Raw genomic sequence first — 17324 nt, forward strand, 5'->3', positions numbered from 1 at the left:
CGTCACCCACAATTTATTCCCTCAGGGAGCATCTGGATAGAAACTCAGGCAGAGATGAAGAGAAAGGAATCATGCATTTGCAAACGTGTCGCCTGCTCTCCTACCCCTCGCATCCTTCCTCCATGGCGGTGTGGTCACAGGCCCGATCCATATGGCCTGGGCTCCCTGCACAGCTGTGAAGAAGGAGCTCATCAGCCTTCACAGCCAGGCCCCTGGGGGAGCTGTTATGAGCGCACCCAGGAGCTGACTCACTCGGGCAATTTTCACTTACAACAGCACCAAGTCAGCTGGGAAAACACATCCTCTTCAAGGAGTAATTCAGGTGCCCCATCCCAGCTTCTCACTCCTCTCTTCTCATCCTTCACACCCTCCTCACGGCAGTACAATTAAAAAAAAAAAAAAAAACCAAGAAAAAGACGGCATTTGGGATCTTGCTCCAACAATCCTAGTAGATGCCAGAAGCAGCCAGAAACTTCTTCTCTGAAGCCTCCACTTTGACTGCAGCTCCAGTGACTCCTTCCTCAGATGGCTGAGGTCCCCTGGCCCCACGTGCCCCGGCCCCTTCTCCAGCTGTGCCTCTCACCACATCCCACACCCATAGCATCCTGCCCATTGGACTCCTGTGAGCACTCTTCTTTCAGCCTGGGGTCCACCACCTGCCCTCACCCACCTTCAGATCTCAGCTCACCCACTGGCTCCTCCAAAAGGGGGCCTTCTCTTCTACCCCCCCAACCCCCAGAAGGCTGTGCCCACTCTGTCACCCTCAGAACATTGCCCGCCCCCCAATCTGTCTGTTTACATTCCTGTCCTAGGGGTGGGGCTGCTCAAAGTCAGCATGTGACCTTCATCTCTCTTCTCCAGGTGCTCAGCACCAATTTCAGACTGCTTTTAAAAATAATTCCAAGGGTCTTCCCTGTTGGCCCAGTGGTGAAGACCCTGAGCTCCCAATACAGGTTCCATCCCTGATCAGGGAACTAGGTCCCACAGGCTGCAACTAAGACCTGGTGAAGCCAAGTAAATAAATCAGTTCAGTTCAGTTAAGTTCAGTCGCTCAGTCATGTCTGACTCTTTGCAACCCATGGACTGTAGCACGCCAGGCCTCCCTGTTCATCACCAACTCCCGGAGTCTACCCAAACTCATGTCCATCAAGTCAGTGATGCCATCCAACCATCTCATCCTCTGTTGTCCCCTTCTCTTCCCGCCTTCAATCTTTCCCAGCATCAGGGTCTTTTCAAATGAGTTGGCTCTCACATCAGGTGGCCAAAGTGTTGGAGTTTCAGTTTCAACATCAGTCTTTCCAATGAATATTAAGGACTGATTTCCTTTAGGATGGACTGGTTGGACCTCCTGGCAGTTCAAGGGACTCCCAAGAGTCTCCTCCAACACTACAGTTCAAAAGTATCAATTCTGCGGCACTCAGCTTTCTTTATAGTCGAACTCTCACATCCATACATGACTACTGGAAAAACCGTAGCTTTGACTAGACATACCTTTGTTGGCAACGTAAAAAAATCATTCCAATATTGCAGAAGAGTATAAAGCAAAATTGGAGGAGGAAATGGCAACCCACTCCAGTATTCTTGCCTGGAGAATCACTTGGACAGAGGAGCTGAAAGGGCTATGGTCCATGGGGTCGCAAAGACTCTGACACAACTGAAGCAACTGAGCACTGAGCATAAAGCAAAATAAATAATGCTGTCTGCCGCTTCTCAGTCCTACTCCTCAGAGGCTTCTCTGGGTATTTCCTGTGTGAAGGAGCATGGTATGTGGGCAAACCCCAGGCGACGTGATGCTCAATGTCCCAGGCTCTGCCTCTCTCTCTTTGTCAGTTTATCTTAGACAACTTCCCACATCAGTACATGTGATCTGCCTCAGTTTCTATTGACAGCGTAACATACCATAATGTAAGTGTAGAAAAATGCATTTGCACAATCCTGTGTTCATGAATGTTTATTTTTCCCCCCTTGATGTTTAAAAGAATGCAGTATGGATATGCATGTGGTAGATGCATAAAGGTACATAAAGTAATATGCTCCTTTCTGCTCTTGTGCAGGGGTACTTATAAGTTAAATTCCTAGAAATGAAACTGCTAGGACACAGAAAAGGTATTTGGAATTCATCAGATGCTTTGCAAAAAGATGGCAACATATCAAATTCCTATGTACAGTGTTTTCCTTTTTCTAGAAACTCTTACCATCATGAGGCATAATCAACCTTTGTGATTTTTATCTGTAAGAAAAATATAATTCACTGTTCTGGTTGGAACTAGTTTGTGTGTGCACTCAGTTGCTAAGTTGTGTCTGATTCTTTGCGACCCTCTGGACTGTAGCCCATCAGGCTCAGACTCTGTCCATGGGATTTCTTAGACAAGAATCCTGGAGTGGGTTGCCATTTCCTTCTCCAGGAACTAATTTAATTATGACTAAAGTAGCTTTTTTTTTTTTGTAGTTTGATTATTTATATATATATTTTTAATGAACTGCTGAGTTACAATGTCCTTTGACCACTTTCATATTTGCTTATTTTTCACTTTGACACTGATTTGTAGAAGTCTTTTATATTTTGAGGAAATCAGTCTGTTTTCATATATACTATAAATTTCTTCAGTTTGTTGCTTATTTCTTCTTTCTTCCTTTTTTTGAGCTCTCGTAAGTTATTATTTTTTATTCCTTTCTTGTTTATCTTTGCCACACAAATTTTTAAAAATAACAGTGAAATCTGTTCATCTTTTCTGGCTTCTGAGACTATATACTCACTAAAAAAAAGTGAATAAGGGACTTCCCTGGCTCTCCAGTAGTTGAGATTCCTCGCTTTCAATGCAGGGGACACAGGTTCGATCACTAGTCCGGGAACTAAGATCTCACATGCTGCTCAGCGTGGCCAAAAAAAAAAAGTGAATACATGAAAGAAAAAGCACACACCTGTGGCACTCACTGTGTGTATCCTCCACATATAGTGAGGGTTCTGAGCATGAAGAAGATGCCAGCCTGGGCCTCAGGGCCAGTCTGGTTAGAGGCCAGAGAGTCTGGGGAGTGGTGGCCCAGTGCCCAGGCCTTAGCCCGCGGGGACTGTGACATCACAGGGGCAGACACCTGGTGGACTTTCACCGACACCTCCTTCTGGCATTGCTTACAGCCCCCCGCTCAGGGCTGGGAATGGGGGAAGGGCACTGCGCTCTGCCTTCAAGTCCACGATGGTAGTGTCATGGCCGGGGCAGCACACGGTGGGTCTGGCAACGTCCAGGGCTGCTGCCCACCCAGCTCTCTTGTGTCCTGGGCCCGGGATCTTTCCTGCCGACCTCCCTCCTGCACGGGTACCATCTAGCCCCTCGTCTTTCCATCCCCATGGGGGCTTTGCGGCGTCCTGACCCTAGATTTGCACCTGGAGCCCCAGCCCCTGCCAGCACCACACTGCTCTTGCCTGCCAGCCCCCAGCCTGCCTCCCCCCACCCCCAAGGTGTCAGGTCCACACTAAGACCCCAGGGAGACTCCCCCCACATTTTCCTGGTGAGTGTATATTCTTCATACGATGAAACTACCACTGACTGGCTGTCTGCCATGTGCTTGATGCTGTACACCTCAGTTCAGCTCAGTCGTGTCTTTGCGACTCCATGGATTGCAGTACTCCAGGCCTCCCTGACTATCACCATCTCCCGGAGTCTACTCAAACTCATCTTCATTGAGTCGGTGACGCCATCCAACCATCTCATCCTCTGTCATCCCCTTCTCCTCCTGCCCTCGATCTTTCCCAGCATCAGGGTCTTTTCAAATGAGTCAGTTTTTCACATCAGGTGGCCAAAGTATTGGAGTTTCAGCTTCAGCATCAGTCCTTCCAGTGAATATTCAGGACTGATTTCCTCTAGGATGGACTGGTTGGATCTCCTTGCAGTTCAAGGGACTCCCAAGAGTCTTCTCCAACACCACAGTTCAAAAGCATCAATTCTTCCGTGCTCAGCTTTCTTTATAGTCCAACTCACATCCATACATGACTACTGGAAAAACCATAGCCTTGACTATACAGACCTTTGTTGGCAAAGTAATGTCTCTGCTTTCTAATATGCTGTCTAGGTTGGTCATAACTTTCCTTTCAAGGAGTAAGCGTCTTTTAATTTCATGGCTGCAGTCACCATCTGCAGTGATTTTGGAGCCCCCTAAACTTAAGTCAGCAACTGTTTCCACTGTTTCCCCATCTATTTGCCATACCAGATGCCATGATCTTAGTTTTTTGAAGGTTGAGCTTTAAGCCAACTTTTTCACTCTCGTTTTTCACTTTTATCAAGAGGCTCTTTAGTTCTTCTTCACTTTCTGCCCTAAGGCCGTAAGGGTAGTGTCATCTGCATATCTGAGGTTATTGATATTTCTCCCAGCAATCTTGATTCCAACTGGTGCTTCATCCAGCCCAGCATTTCTCATGATGTACTCTGCATATAAGTTAAATAAGCAGGGTAACAATATACAGCCCTGACATACTCCTTTTCCTATTTGGAACCAGTCTGTTGTTCCATGTCCTCCTTTACAGTCATCAACAGAGTTCTCAGAGCACTGTATCCTCATTTCACTAATCAGGAAGCTGAGGGTCAGGCAGATTAAGTCAGCCTAAGATCTCATCTCCTTCAAGGGACGGGTCCCAACCCTGACCCACTCTATCTCTGCACCTGGGGAACTGAGGCTCCTTCTGGCATCAAGCTCCACCTGTAGAACGAACTTCCGTCCAGGGCCCGCTGTGAGCCCGCCCCCAGGGAGACCCATCAGTCCAACCATTCTGGGCCACCCCTGAGCCACCCACTGCCTTCTGGTAGGAGGTGGAGGTTGGAGGGTTACTTCACTTCTGTTCCTACAGCTTTTGCAAATGTTGTAAACAACAAGAGGGAAAAAGCATCCAGTTCTCTTCCAATGGCTTGACTCCTCCCCAAAGTGAGAAATGCCAGACCTTTTGTAACCCCTGAAAGACAAAGTGCTGCACCACCGGCCCCTCAGAGGCCCTCCCGGGGGGATCACAATGCTAGGAGACCAGCTCTTCATCTACCACCCACCCCAGACACTTCATCCTCCGGAAGGAACAGATGTGGGGAGATTTCCCGGGAAAGAGCTGCTGTAGCATCTCAGGTGGGCCTCCCTCCTGAGGGCTGCCAGACTCAAGGCCTTCTGGAGGTGAAAAGCTGAGATAATGAGCTCCTTTCCCAGCTTTTGTCTTAAAAAAGTGTTTCGTCATGGAATGAAGCAACGTGTGAATACATTATTATGAAAGAAAGTGAAAGTCTCTTAGTTGACCCTTTGCAACCCCACAGACTGTAGCCCACCAGGCTCCTCTGTCCATGGGATTCTCCAGGCAATAATACTGGAGAGGGTTGCCATTCCCTTCTCCAGGGGATCTTCCTGACCTAGGGATTAAACCCACATCTCCTGCATTGCAGGCAGATTCTTTACCATCTGAGACTCCAAAGATGCACTACATTATTATAATCAACTCAAATATCAATAGAAACTTAAAGCTTCTCAGAAGATATTACTGATGGTATGGTATGTATCATACATCTATAACTAATTCTTATTTATAACTTACGAATTTCAAATTATAATTACAAATAGTGTAGTTGTATGTGTCATATACATTGTACATATTTTTTTAACATAAATGCAATCATGCTGTAGTATACAAAATATTATTATTCTGTGACTTTTAAAATTTTAATTTTTACATGTTAAACTTGAATTGGAAAAAATTCTACGTGAGAATATGCAGTTCTTCAGTTTTCCTAATGTTGTTCTGGCATATTTTACAGTATTATTAACCATCATTTTGGCTTCCTAGGTGAGTCAGTGGTAAAGAATCCTCCTGCCAATGCAGAAGACGCAGGAGACCTTGGGTTTGATCCCTGGGTTGGGAAGATCGCCTGGAGGAGGAAATGACAACCCACTCCAGTATTCTTGCCTGGAAAACCCCATGGACAGAGGAGCCTGACGGGCTACAGTCCATAGGGTCACAAAGAGCTGGACACGAGTTAGCCACTAAGCACACACGTGACCATCATTTTAAAAAATCTTAGCTTAGTGGCTCTCAAATTGTGGTCCTTAAATCTCTAGGGAAATCTGAAAAGCTGCAGGAAGCCCTTGAAATCAAAATTATTGTCAAACCAAGACTAAGATATTCTACTGTTTTCTCTGTGCTGACAGTTGCCCTGAGGATGCAAAAGCACTGCTGGGTAATGTGCTGGTGCCTTAGCACAAATCAGAGCAGCCAGAGACCCCAAACTGTTCTGGTGGCTGTTGTTTACCACCCTGCACTCACAGGGAAAAAATAAGCCACTTTCACTTCAGAATGTCCCCGATGTGGTAGTAGAAATTATTCATTTTATTAAATCTCAATCTTTAAAGACAGGCCTTTTAGCATCCTGTGGGAGGAACTGGGAAATAACGGTAAGGCAATTTTAGACATACTGCAACACGGCGGTCATCTGAAGAAAAGTGTGTGTGTCATGGAGTTGCAAGCTGAGTTAGTGGCCTTATCTACGGCAGATCATTTTTACTTGAAAAGAACAACTGACAGGCAGGGGATGATTATTCTGACTCGGATGTTTGGCAAACGTTTCCACAAAAATGAACAAAGTGAGCCTGTCACTTCAAGGAAAGCAACAGGCAGTATTTGTGACGGTGAGAAGATTCACGTTTTCAAGTGAAACTGAAATTAGAATTTGGAAAATTTGTATCTGCCACCTTAAGCTTGATAGCCTGTCAGTACTTAAACACTGATGAGCTGTGGTTAAAGATTAATGTGAGTTTTTAAAATATTATATGTTGAAATACGTCAACATTAGGAAAGAGCTGTGTAACTCAATGAACCAATATTTTCCAAACAACAAATGGATTGTTACAAAATCATGCATGGATAGAAGATCTGTTCAAAGTACAAGACAGAACAATGGATTTTCATGTAACAGAGTATAAAAGGGATATTGATACGGATTCAGAGTCCACATGGCAACTATCTGTAAGAATCCAGCACTTGTTCCCACTGGCTATCTATTTTACATACGGTAATGTGTGTGTTTCCATGCTACTCTCTCAATTCATCCCACCCTCTCCTGCCCGCACTGTGTCCACAAGTGTGCTCGCTATGACTGCGTCTCCACTGCTGCACTGAGTAGAGGTTCATCAGTACCGTCTTTCTAGACTCCACATACATGTGTTAATACACAATATTAGTTTTTCTTTTTCTGACTTACCTCGCTTACGTGCAGTAGGCTCTAGGTTCATCCACCTCATTAGAATTGACTCAAATACATTCTTTTTTTATGGCTGCGTAATATCCCATTGTATATATGTAGGGAACACAAACCCGGTGCACTGTGACATCCTAAAGGGATGGGATGGGGTGGGAGATGGGAGGGAGGTTCAAGGAGGGGACAATTGTATACTGATGGCTCTCTGGTAGCTCAGCTGATAAAGAATCCGCTTGCAATGCGGGATACCTGGGTTTGATTCCAGGGTTGGGAAGATCCCCTGGAGAAGGGAACAGTTACCCCTGCAGTATTCTAGCCTGGAGAATTCCACATATGGAGGAGCCTGACAGGTTACAGACCATGGGGTCGCAAAGAGTCGAACACGACTGAGTGACTTTCAGATGGCTGAGTCATGTTAGTGTATGGCAGAAACCAACACAACATTGTAAAGCAATTATCCTTCAATTAAACATAAATAAATTTTAAAGATGTAATGGAATATACATGAACTGTATTTCCTAAGAGAAAATGAGCCAAATTACAGACTCAAATAACCAAAGAAAAAAAGTTAATGAAAGAAAATATACTAAATATAGCAAATATACCAAAATGATACTTCTGGTAGTTAGTTTATAGACAGTTTCAGTATTCTTTTCAGTGTTTTATATATATGTATGTATTCTCTGTTAAAATGTTTTCTTAACAGAGAATGTGTTGCTTATATAATCAGAATGTTTTTGCACGAGCAGTGATATTATGCCAGAAAAATAGAAAATACACGCAAGCACTAAAGAAAAAAATGCAAAGTAAAATTATCCGTAATCCTACCTCTCAGAGGCAATTATATATATAAAAAAGATCCTACCACTTTTTGAGACTTTAAAGTTGAAGAATATCCACAATTATCTGGAAAAAACGATTAACATATTCCTCTTTTTAAACTATGTATCCAGCTATTCTTTAAATAGTTCAACCAAACCCATATATCACGATGGATTGAATGCAAAATAGCATGAGAATCAAGCTGTGAATATAAAACAGTGACACTTTCCCACTAAATATTTTTGTTTGAGGTGTGCAATTCTTTTCCACAAAAACATTTACATTCACAGTAATGGATAACTATTATTTAAAATTTATTAATAGATATTTTAAAACTTTACCAGTTTTAATTTCCAATAGCGTTAATATGGATAGATGAAACCAAAGTGTTCATCGCTCAGTCATGTCCGACTCTTTGCGACCCCATGGACTATAGCTTCTGTCCATGGAATTCTCTAGGCCAGAATACTGGAGAGGGTAAGCCATTCCCTTTGCCGGGGTATCTTCTGGATCCAGAAATCAAACTAGGGTCTCCCTAATTGTGAGCAGATTCTTTACATCTGAGCCACCAGGGAAGCCCATGGATATGTATGATCCACATAATTTAAAGCTCTGTGGATTTGTTGATGATTTTTAAGAGTGATTTTTAAGAGCATAAAGATGTCCTGAGACCAAAAATTGAAGACTGTTGCTGTATATAACAAGCTGTTAGACCTGGAGGCTAGTTGCTTCACTCAACCTTCCTTTGGCCAGAACAGGCAGCTCAAGGTCATTCAAGGACCAAAGATCTATCTGTCTCTGTATCTGGCAGATTCTCCTCAATACCCAGCACACACGTACTCCTGACTTCCTCTGTCCTGAAAAACCAGATAAACACGTTTGACTTAAGTGTAAATCTGAGTTCCCATGGTGGCCCCAACTCCCTGGAGCATGGTGGCTCTGAGGGGGCCTGGGGGCCCTCCTGAATGAGACCTCAGTCTGGTGTCACTGTGCTCATTCCAGAAGGCAGAGGGGAATTTCATGGAAGAAACGTGGCCCACGGGAGATTCAGAATTTACATTTGTGCAGATCTGTCCAGACCCACCTGGGAGGAGAGCAGTGGAGCTTCAGAGAGAATCCTGGTGGATTCCTGTGAGGAACCTGGAAGGGACGCCAGCCTCTGTGCGGGCTCAGAGGAGCTGCTGCTCCAGCTGCCCAGGCCTGAGCTGAAATTCAGCACAATTTCAGGTTTTTTTCCTCTCTCTCTCACATATACACACACACCCACAAGACTTAGCCACATAAATACATATGCACATTTAAATTTCACCCCCTCCCCTACCATCAGGTTTAACTACACACACGTGGACAGACACACCTGTGGACAGACAGACACACGCACACAGAGTTACAGTTGTAAGCTCAACACACACACACCGCTATTCCAAACACTTGTCATTCCCAGCTTGATCGTGGGGGACCAGCCAGGAATGACAGGAGGAAACAGGCCTGGGGCCACTCCCTGCCCAGAATAGTGGGCACACTGTCCAGGAAGCCGAGAATCTGTAAGCTGTGGTCTCGCTATTCCTCGTGGAATCGACGTATGGAAGAAACCACATCTTTTTCTCCCTGAAGAGCCAAGTGCAGTAAGATCTGTTTTCACAGGAGCTGTAACTCGTCCATTCCACTGCACTGAGCTCTGGGTGGGAAGTGCAGGGGCAGCCCATGCCCCGGAAAGCACAGGCTTTGAGGGCAGGTGCGGGTGAGGAATGACGAGAGAGCTGGAGGAAGATGCTGAAACTGTGAGGTGGGGAGAAGGGGTCACACAGGATGGACCAGAAGGCAGGTCTCCCCAGCCTGGTGCCCAGCACTGCCGAGGATACAGACCCCACTCACCACGTCTTCTGGCATCCTCATGACCCCTGACCTCATGATCCAAGAGAGATACACCCGGAACTTGACACACAGGTCCTGGGAGCCAGCGAGAAGCTGAAAGGCTGCTTCAGGAAGTTCAAATACAAGAGAGAAGCTGCTAGATTAATAAGGTTGCCCTGTCCTGTGAAAGGGCTACGTGGAGATTCAAGTCCTTGGCATTAAAAGGAAAATTACCGAGTACTTCTGTGCAGACTCATGTGAGGCAGCGGGAATGGTCTGGGCTTCAAATATCGAAAGCCCCAAGATGGACACCTCTGTGGTCTCACGTGGCAAACAGAGGTAAGGTTTACAAGGATCCAGGCTCGCTTTGTCTCTCTGCTCTGCTATCCTTTGCCCTCAGATGAGTTCCTCGCGGTAAAGCTGTGATAGATCAACTGTCACATTCTCATGACAATGTCCAGGGAGTTTTCTTCCCACGTGCTTTGTTTTTTCCTTTTAATCCTGGAGGAGCTTTCCCTGGAAGCCCCCAGCAGACTTCCTTTCGTCTTTTATGTATATATTTTAAATATTATTTATTTATTTGGCTGTATTGGGTCTTAGTTGTGGAGGCAGGATTTTCTTTGCATTTTTTGTTGTGGCACGGGGTTCAGTAGTCGTGGCACACAGGCTTAGTTGCCCCGGGGCATGTGGGATCCTGCCCAACCAGGGATCAAACCCGTGTCCCCTGCATTGGCTGGTGGATTCTTAACCACTGAACCACCAGGGAAGTCCCCCTTTCCCCTTTTATTTTTTTATTTTTAATTTTTTTTCCCCTTTCCTCTTTTATTGGTCAGAACTCCCAGAAGACCTACATTGAACAGTGACTAGGCAGGAGAATGACATCATTACCACGGTCCTCACACCCTCGGGGTTGACCGCTCACGAGGGTGGGTACCTGACACCGTCTAGTTCTGCTGGAGGGAGGAAGGAGGGGCTGGAAGCTTCCAAAAGGGGCTCCCTCACCACCTTGCACACCTTCTTCCTCCCAGAAACACCCCGAGGTTGATAGAGCGGGAAGTTGTGTTTACATGTTGTTTCCTTGGAATCTCACAAAAGCCATAGTAACATCGTCATCTGAACAATGGGCATCACAGAAAAGTAAAGAGATGGATCCACAGTCCCCAAGCCCAGGGCTTTCTACCTTCCCGTGTGGCAGCTGCAGGCTCCACACCCTGCCCTATCCTGCCCTCGAGAGGAGACGGGGCAGGAGGCTGGGGCTGGGGGTGGGTTGCAGCGATGAGCCTGGCTGGGTCCGGGCCCCACCAATGCTCAGATGAAAGTCCTCTGCTCTCAGCCTTGGTGACCCCATTCACACAGGGAGGGGTCACACTCTGAGACCTGGAAGGTTCCTTCCAGCTCAAACATCCTTTGATTTAATACCCTCTAAAAGAGATCAGGGGCCCTCCAAAAACAAAAACAAGAAAAGAACCCAGTGCATCTGTGGCTTGTCAGCGTGGAGGCCCCACGACAGGCCTCCAAGGGCTTCAGCTCCACCTATTTTGGGCTCATGATTTCATTCTGAGGCCCGTGCCAGGGCCTGTGGTTTCTCATCTTTCCATCCTGGTCTGGATGACAAAATGACTAAAAATACTGAGCTCCCACAGGCCCGCCACCCAGCCGACGCCCTCCCTTGAGTCAGTCGTGTTCGGTGCGAGGTGTGCTTTGGGGGTAGGGGCCCAGGACCAGCCCCATGTGGCGGTTTTGATGCCCGGCAACCCCACGCCAGTCCCTCCGTGTGGCAGGTGTGGGGCGGGGGGCTCTGCTGTATTGCTTCTCGCTCTGCAGCTGGGTGAACTTGGCCTGTCAGGAGCTCCTGGACCTCAGCTTCCGCATCTGGAAGATGGGGATAACGTTTCTAATGTATAACACTGTTGTGAGAATTAAAGAGAGGCTGGGGGGAGAGCCCAACCCAGACCGAGGGCTTGATCTGTGCAAGACCCCACTTGCCCTGGCTGTCCTCTCTGCTAGGTCCCGCTTGGAGGGTTCAGACCCCGATACCTGGCTCTCCCTCCAAATCTGATGTGAGCGAGGCGGGCTGTGGACAGGAAGCCCCTCCCTTAGCTGCTCCCTGAGCTGGTCTCAGATGAACTATGTGAGGGGGAAGGTACCAGGGCAGGCAGCCGATGGCTCTGCTGGGGTTTGTGCACACGGTCTCCCGTGCCAGAGCCTGGACACCTCACCTCCCTCCTCTCTGCTGAGGGTTCTGGGAGGCCTGCTGGAAGTGGGAATTAAAGATGAAATAAAAGGAGGTAGGATGCCTGAGCACAGGTGAGACCCAGAGTAGGGGAGTTTGGGAATATCTTCTCAGGCTCCACAAGGAGCCCCACGGCCTGGGGTTCGTGCTCTTAACCTCTCAGACTCTTGGTTTTGTCTTCTGGGCAAAGAGAAAGATTAAAACGCCTGCCTTATACATCCCTGGGGCTTCCCTGGTGGCTCAGATGGTAAAGAATCTGCCTGCAATGCAGGAGACCTGGATTTGATCCTTGGGTTTGGAAGATTCCCTGGAAAAGAGTACAACAATCCACTCCAGTATTCTTGCCTGGAGAATTCCATGGTCAGAGGAGCTTGGTGGGCTACAGTCCATGGGGTCACAAAACATCCTTAAAGGAGGTGAGGATCAGAAGGGGTGAGTCTGCAGTGAGAGCATACTAGGGACATATACATATTTATTTTGTCACTTACAACCTGAAGACAGCCTTAAAAAGACTTACACACACACACACACAACAGGTTTGAGATCAAATTTAGTCAATATTTTGTCCATGACACTAATCCAACAAATGTTCAGAGCACCCAAAGCGTGTCAGGCCAGGGAAGTTGGGACCTGGGGCTGAACAGGTGTGTGTGACCACTGTCCATAAATGAGGCCGGGCTGGAAACTCACCACTGCTTACCACTGAGCTCTGCTCATGGTCCTCAGGGGTGGGACTTGAGAGCTTTCTGCGTTCTCAATGGTCCCAGGCCTCTGCGCTGCAGGATCCCTCCAAGAAGCCTGTAATTTAGCATCTCAGGCTCCAAAAGAAGACTCCAGTCCACTGCCTGTGCCCCTGCGTGCTGCCCAGGGCTCTCCATGTGGCCATCACTCACTAGGGCAAAAACGCTCAGCCACCCCACTCTCCCCAGTGCTTTAAGTTTTATGCCCTGGATCTACTAAGGGGTCCAGTCACTCTGGAGCCGCAGTCCCCAACCTTTCTGGCACCGGGACCGATTTCGTGGAAGACGATTTTTCCACGAGCTGGGGATGGTTTGGGGATGATTCGAGCACATTACATTCACTCTGCACTTTATTTCTATTGCTGTCATGTCAACTCCACCTCAGATCATCAGGCATTAGATCCCAGAGGTTGCAGACCCCTGCTTCTAGATGGTTGGTTGTGAAAACACAACAGGACTCCCGGCCCCTCTCCCAGACAGCCATGCCCAGTCTCGTTCCCCAAGGATTTGGTGTGGCCTCTGTGTCTCAGACACACACATGCACACTCACTGTTTCATTTTCCAGCCTGGACACTGTCTCCTGACTCACCACTCACTGCTCCGCCCAGACATGGGAGCCCTCCCCACACTCGCTCTTCCCCATTGACCTGTGATGCAATTTTACATAGATCAAGCCACTCTTAATATTATTAGACCACAGAGACACTTTCTATAGCTAAAAAAAATATGTGGTGAGCTATGACTCTTTTTCCTTCTTTACAGAGTGCCATTATCCTTGAAGTTAATCACTGTCTTGTTTCATAGCCTGATTTTCTGTATGTTTATTGCCAATTCCACTCCAGGCGTTTTGCCAGTCGCTGAAGGCCCTCCTGAGACATTTAGGTGTGTCTGGGGCTCTCTTGGATTCATCTTCATGGAGAAGCCCGTCTCCCCAGCACTTCCTCACCCCTGAGACCAGGACTCGCCATCCCATGTCTGGAGCTCAGCTGTTGCCTGACCTCTGTCTTGGCCTCTTTGGGGAAACTCCCCTGGCTGCTCTTCTCTCCTGTCTTCGAGTCACCTGTTTCCTGGGTCCGGCAGCCTCTTCCTTCTTGGGTTAGTCCTCCTTTTAAGAGGGACCACATTCTCTAGAGGTTTCTGAGAAGGGAGTTCTCTGGGTATTTTTGAATTCTTGTGTGTCTGGAAACTTCCTGCGTTTTAACTTCTCATCTGACAAAGAGTTTCACTGTTTACAGAATTCTAGATCATATCACCACCCACCACCTCTTGAGTTTTGAAGGGTCTTCTAGCTTCCAGTGTCTCTGTAAGAACCTAAACTTGTGCCTCCCTTTGTGAAGGCGGCTTGCTTCTCCCGGAAGCTGGCAGAAACTTCTCTTGGCCACAGTGTCCTGAAACGTGGCGGTGTCCTGAAACGTCATGGTGATGGGAGTGGTGAGATCTGAATAAACAGGTGAGAGCAGCCAGCTCACCAGAGCTCCTTTCTCCAGAGAAGACATTTCCGGTCCCTCCCCACCCCACCCCCACCCCCAGGGCAAAGACTCAGCTCTCTGCTTCAGGCAGTGGGTGTGGGGACAAGGCCTCTGCATTAGGCATTTGGAATTTGCACATTTACTTAATCCCAAAGTTTGTGATGAGACCTTGGAGCCTCTGGTCCAAAGGGTCACTCTCTGCCTTTCCAAGGGTGTACATCTCCTATCTCCCCTGTGATGGGAGAGGGCAAGTGTCCACCAGTGAGGTGCAGAAGGGACCTCAGGACCCACCTCCTTCTTTGGCTGCTTTAGGTTATCCTTCTCATTTCTGCCACTCCTTTACCCTGAGTTCCAAAGGGTCAGATACTTCTGGTTCCTTGAGAGTTCTCTCTCCGCTGGTTGGTTCTCAGTTTTCTTCCCTGTGGGTTTCAGATTTCACTTTTGGGGATCTGTGAAGTTAGTTCCACTCTTCCACTTGCTTTCTAGCTTTTCAAACATTGTTGTGGTCTGCTCCCCTGGCGCGTGTGTGCGTGTGTGTGTGTGCATACACACATACGTGACTCTCTTTACTACAGCTCTGGTGGGGTTTGGGAGGGATGAGACTAGATGTTCAATCTGCCATCTTTCCCAGGTAGTCTGGTTTCAACAATATGAGCAAAGTCTAGAAGCCTCAGGGCGTGGCATTCACGCTGCTAACCACACAGGGGTTTTTCCACCCCAGAGACAGTGGGATCCTTTTGAGGTCAGGGAAGCAGTTTGAAGAGAATCTGAGAAGGAAGGAAGGAAGTGTGTAGCTGTTGTTGGTCTTTGAGAAAATCCTGGCGGGGTGTGAGTAGGAGTGGCAGAGACCCCAGGCAGACTGGGGAGAGCCTGCTGGTGGAGCCCACACTAGAAAACCTAGCAGAGCCAGCCCCACCTCAGGCTGAGGCCAGCGGGACAGAGGCCGGCCTGGAGTTGGACAAGTGGGATGTAAGCTCCCCCGGAAGGTCTGTGACCCTCAGAGAGAGGGGAAAGGGAACTCCAGAATCAGAGTCATGAAGCTGTCAGGGCTGGAAGGCCTTTAAGAATTACCTTCTTCAGTGTCCGCATTTTAGGAAAGGGGATTCTGGGGTGTGGGGAGGGAAAGGGACTTGTCCCAGGCCATCTGGTCAGGGCAAGACAGTGTTACTTCTGCAATGCCTTTAAAGACAGTTTAAAAAAAATTTATATATGGACCATTTTAAAAGTCTTATTGAATTTGTTACAACATTGCTTGTTTCATGTTTTTTGGGGGTTTTGGCTGCAAGACACATAAGATCTTAGCTCCCTGACCAAGGATGGAACCCATGCCTCCTGCATTGGAAGGCAGAGTCTTAACCACTGGACCACTAGGGAAGCCCTCAAGACAGCTGATGGAGAGTCTTAACTGTTTATTCACCCAGAAGTCCTGTCCTTGACCAACTGTTCCCCTCCTGTTCTGATCTGCTCAGCTAGAGCTTCCTTGAAGCCTTTTGAATGAAGCTTATCTTTGCCACCAACTGTCTTGAGCTTATCTCGGGGTGGTCATGTGACCGAACGAGGGGCTGTTTGAAGTGGACGTTAAGGTTGAAGGAAGAGTTCACCACTCGGAAGAGAAAGGACATTCTCAGCAGAGATTGTACCAAGATGCCCAAGATGCCCAGATGCGGGTGCAGAGATGTAATAGGTTTGCTGAATGACAGAATAAATACAGGCAGAACCGAGCCACAGGGTCGGCCGCTTAGGAGGCGGCCAGGGCCCTCCGCACCTGGTGGCAGCCGGCAGGCTCGGGCCTCAGACCTCAGTCCTCCGGGCCGCCAGCTGCGGCACCCACTGGCTGGTATTTGTGGAACAGGCTCCACGAAGTTGCCGGGGAAACGAGGCATCCTGTCACCACCGTTCACCACCACTGGGCCGCCAACACCCACCACACCCAGCTCGGAGGCTTTACTTGGCCCCTTTCTGCCAGAGTCACATGTACATGAGCTTTTATGTCGTGGGTTTGCTCACTGGGGTGGGGGGTGCTGCCCAGAGTGAGGGCATTACCTTTGGTGTCTGAGCGCCACCCACCCATGGCTCTTGGCACTGAGTTCCGTTCAGCTAGTTCCAGGGACTTCCCTGGTGGCTCAGACAGTAAAGAATCCGCCTGCCAATGCGGGAGACATGGGTTTGATCCCTGGGTTGGGAAGATCCCCTGAAAGAGGGCGTGTCAACCCACCCCAGTATTCTTGCCTGGAGAATCCCATGGACAGAGGAGCATGGCAGGCTATCATCCATGGAGTTGCAGAGAGTCGGACATGACTGAATGACTAACACATGCACACAATTTCAGGGAAGATTTGGGTCATTGACTGTCAACACCCATATGTTGGGGCCCCCAAGCACCCCTTACTTCTCCCTGTTTTGACTGACGCCCTCTCTCACCAGGATACAGACACAGACGACCTGCCTGCACGGGAAGAGCAGTGGGAAGGGTAACTAGCAGATGATCCCCAGAGCTGGGAACCTAAGTGCTCTCTGCAACCTCCCCATCCCACTTGGTTCAGCTCACTGGTCTCTCTGGAGCAGCCTCATCTCTGCCCAGCGGTCAAGGCCAGGGCAGCAAGAAGGGCCAGACCTGGGAGTCTGGAGACTGGGGTCAAATCCTGGCCCACCGCTGAGAACCTGCATGGCCTTGGGTAGATGGAGGGGCTCCTGAGTGCCGTCTACCATCTGCCACCCCTGGGCTCCAGGAGCAGGTGAGGATCAGAGAGGGGGGCAGGAAACCTCCTCCAGAGACACCCTGGGATCCTGGAGTGGGACGGGGAAAGTAGCTCTAGGGGGAGTTTGCTGACATTTCTAGAAATTCTCAAGTTTAGACAGACTCAGATTGGGAAGGTGGGCCTGCCCTGCTGCTGGGGAGGATGGTGGCTGCAGAGTGGGAAGGAGAGACACGAACCCTGCTTCTTGCCGAGTGTTGTCCCAGCGAGGGCCCCACTCCTCAGCGGCC

Source organism: Bos mutus, chromosome 11, assembly GCF_027580195.1.
Source record: "Bos mutus isolate GX-2022 chromosome 11, NWIPB_WYAK_1.1, whole genome shotgun sequence".
Classification (NCBI taxonomy): Eukaryota; Metazoa; Chordata; class Mammalia; order Artiodactyla; family Bovidae; genus Bos; species Bos mutus.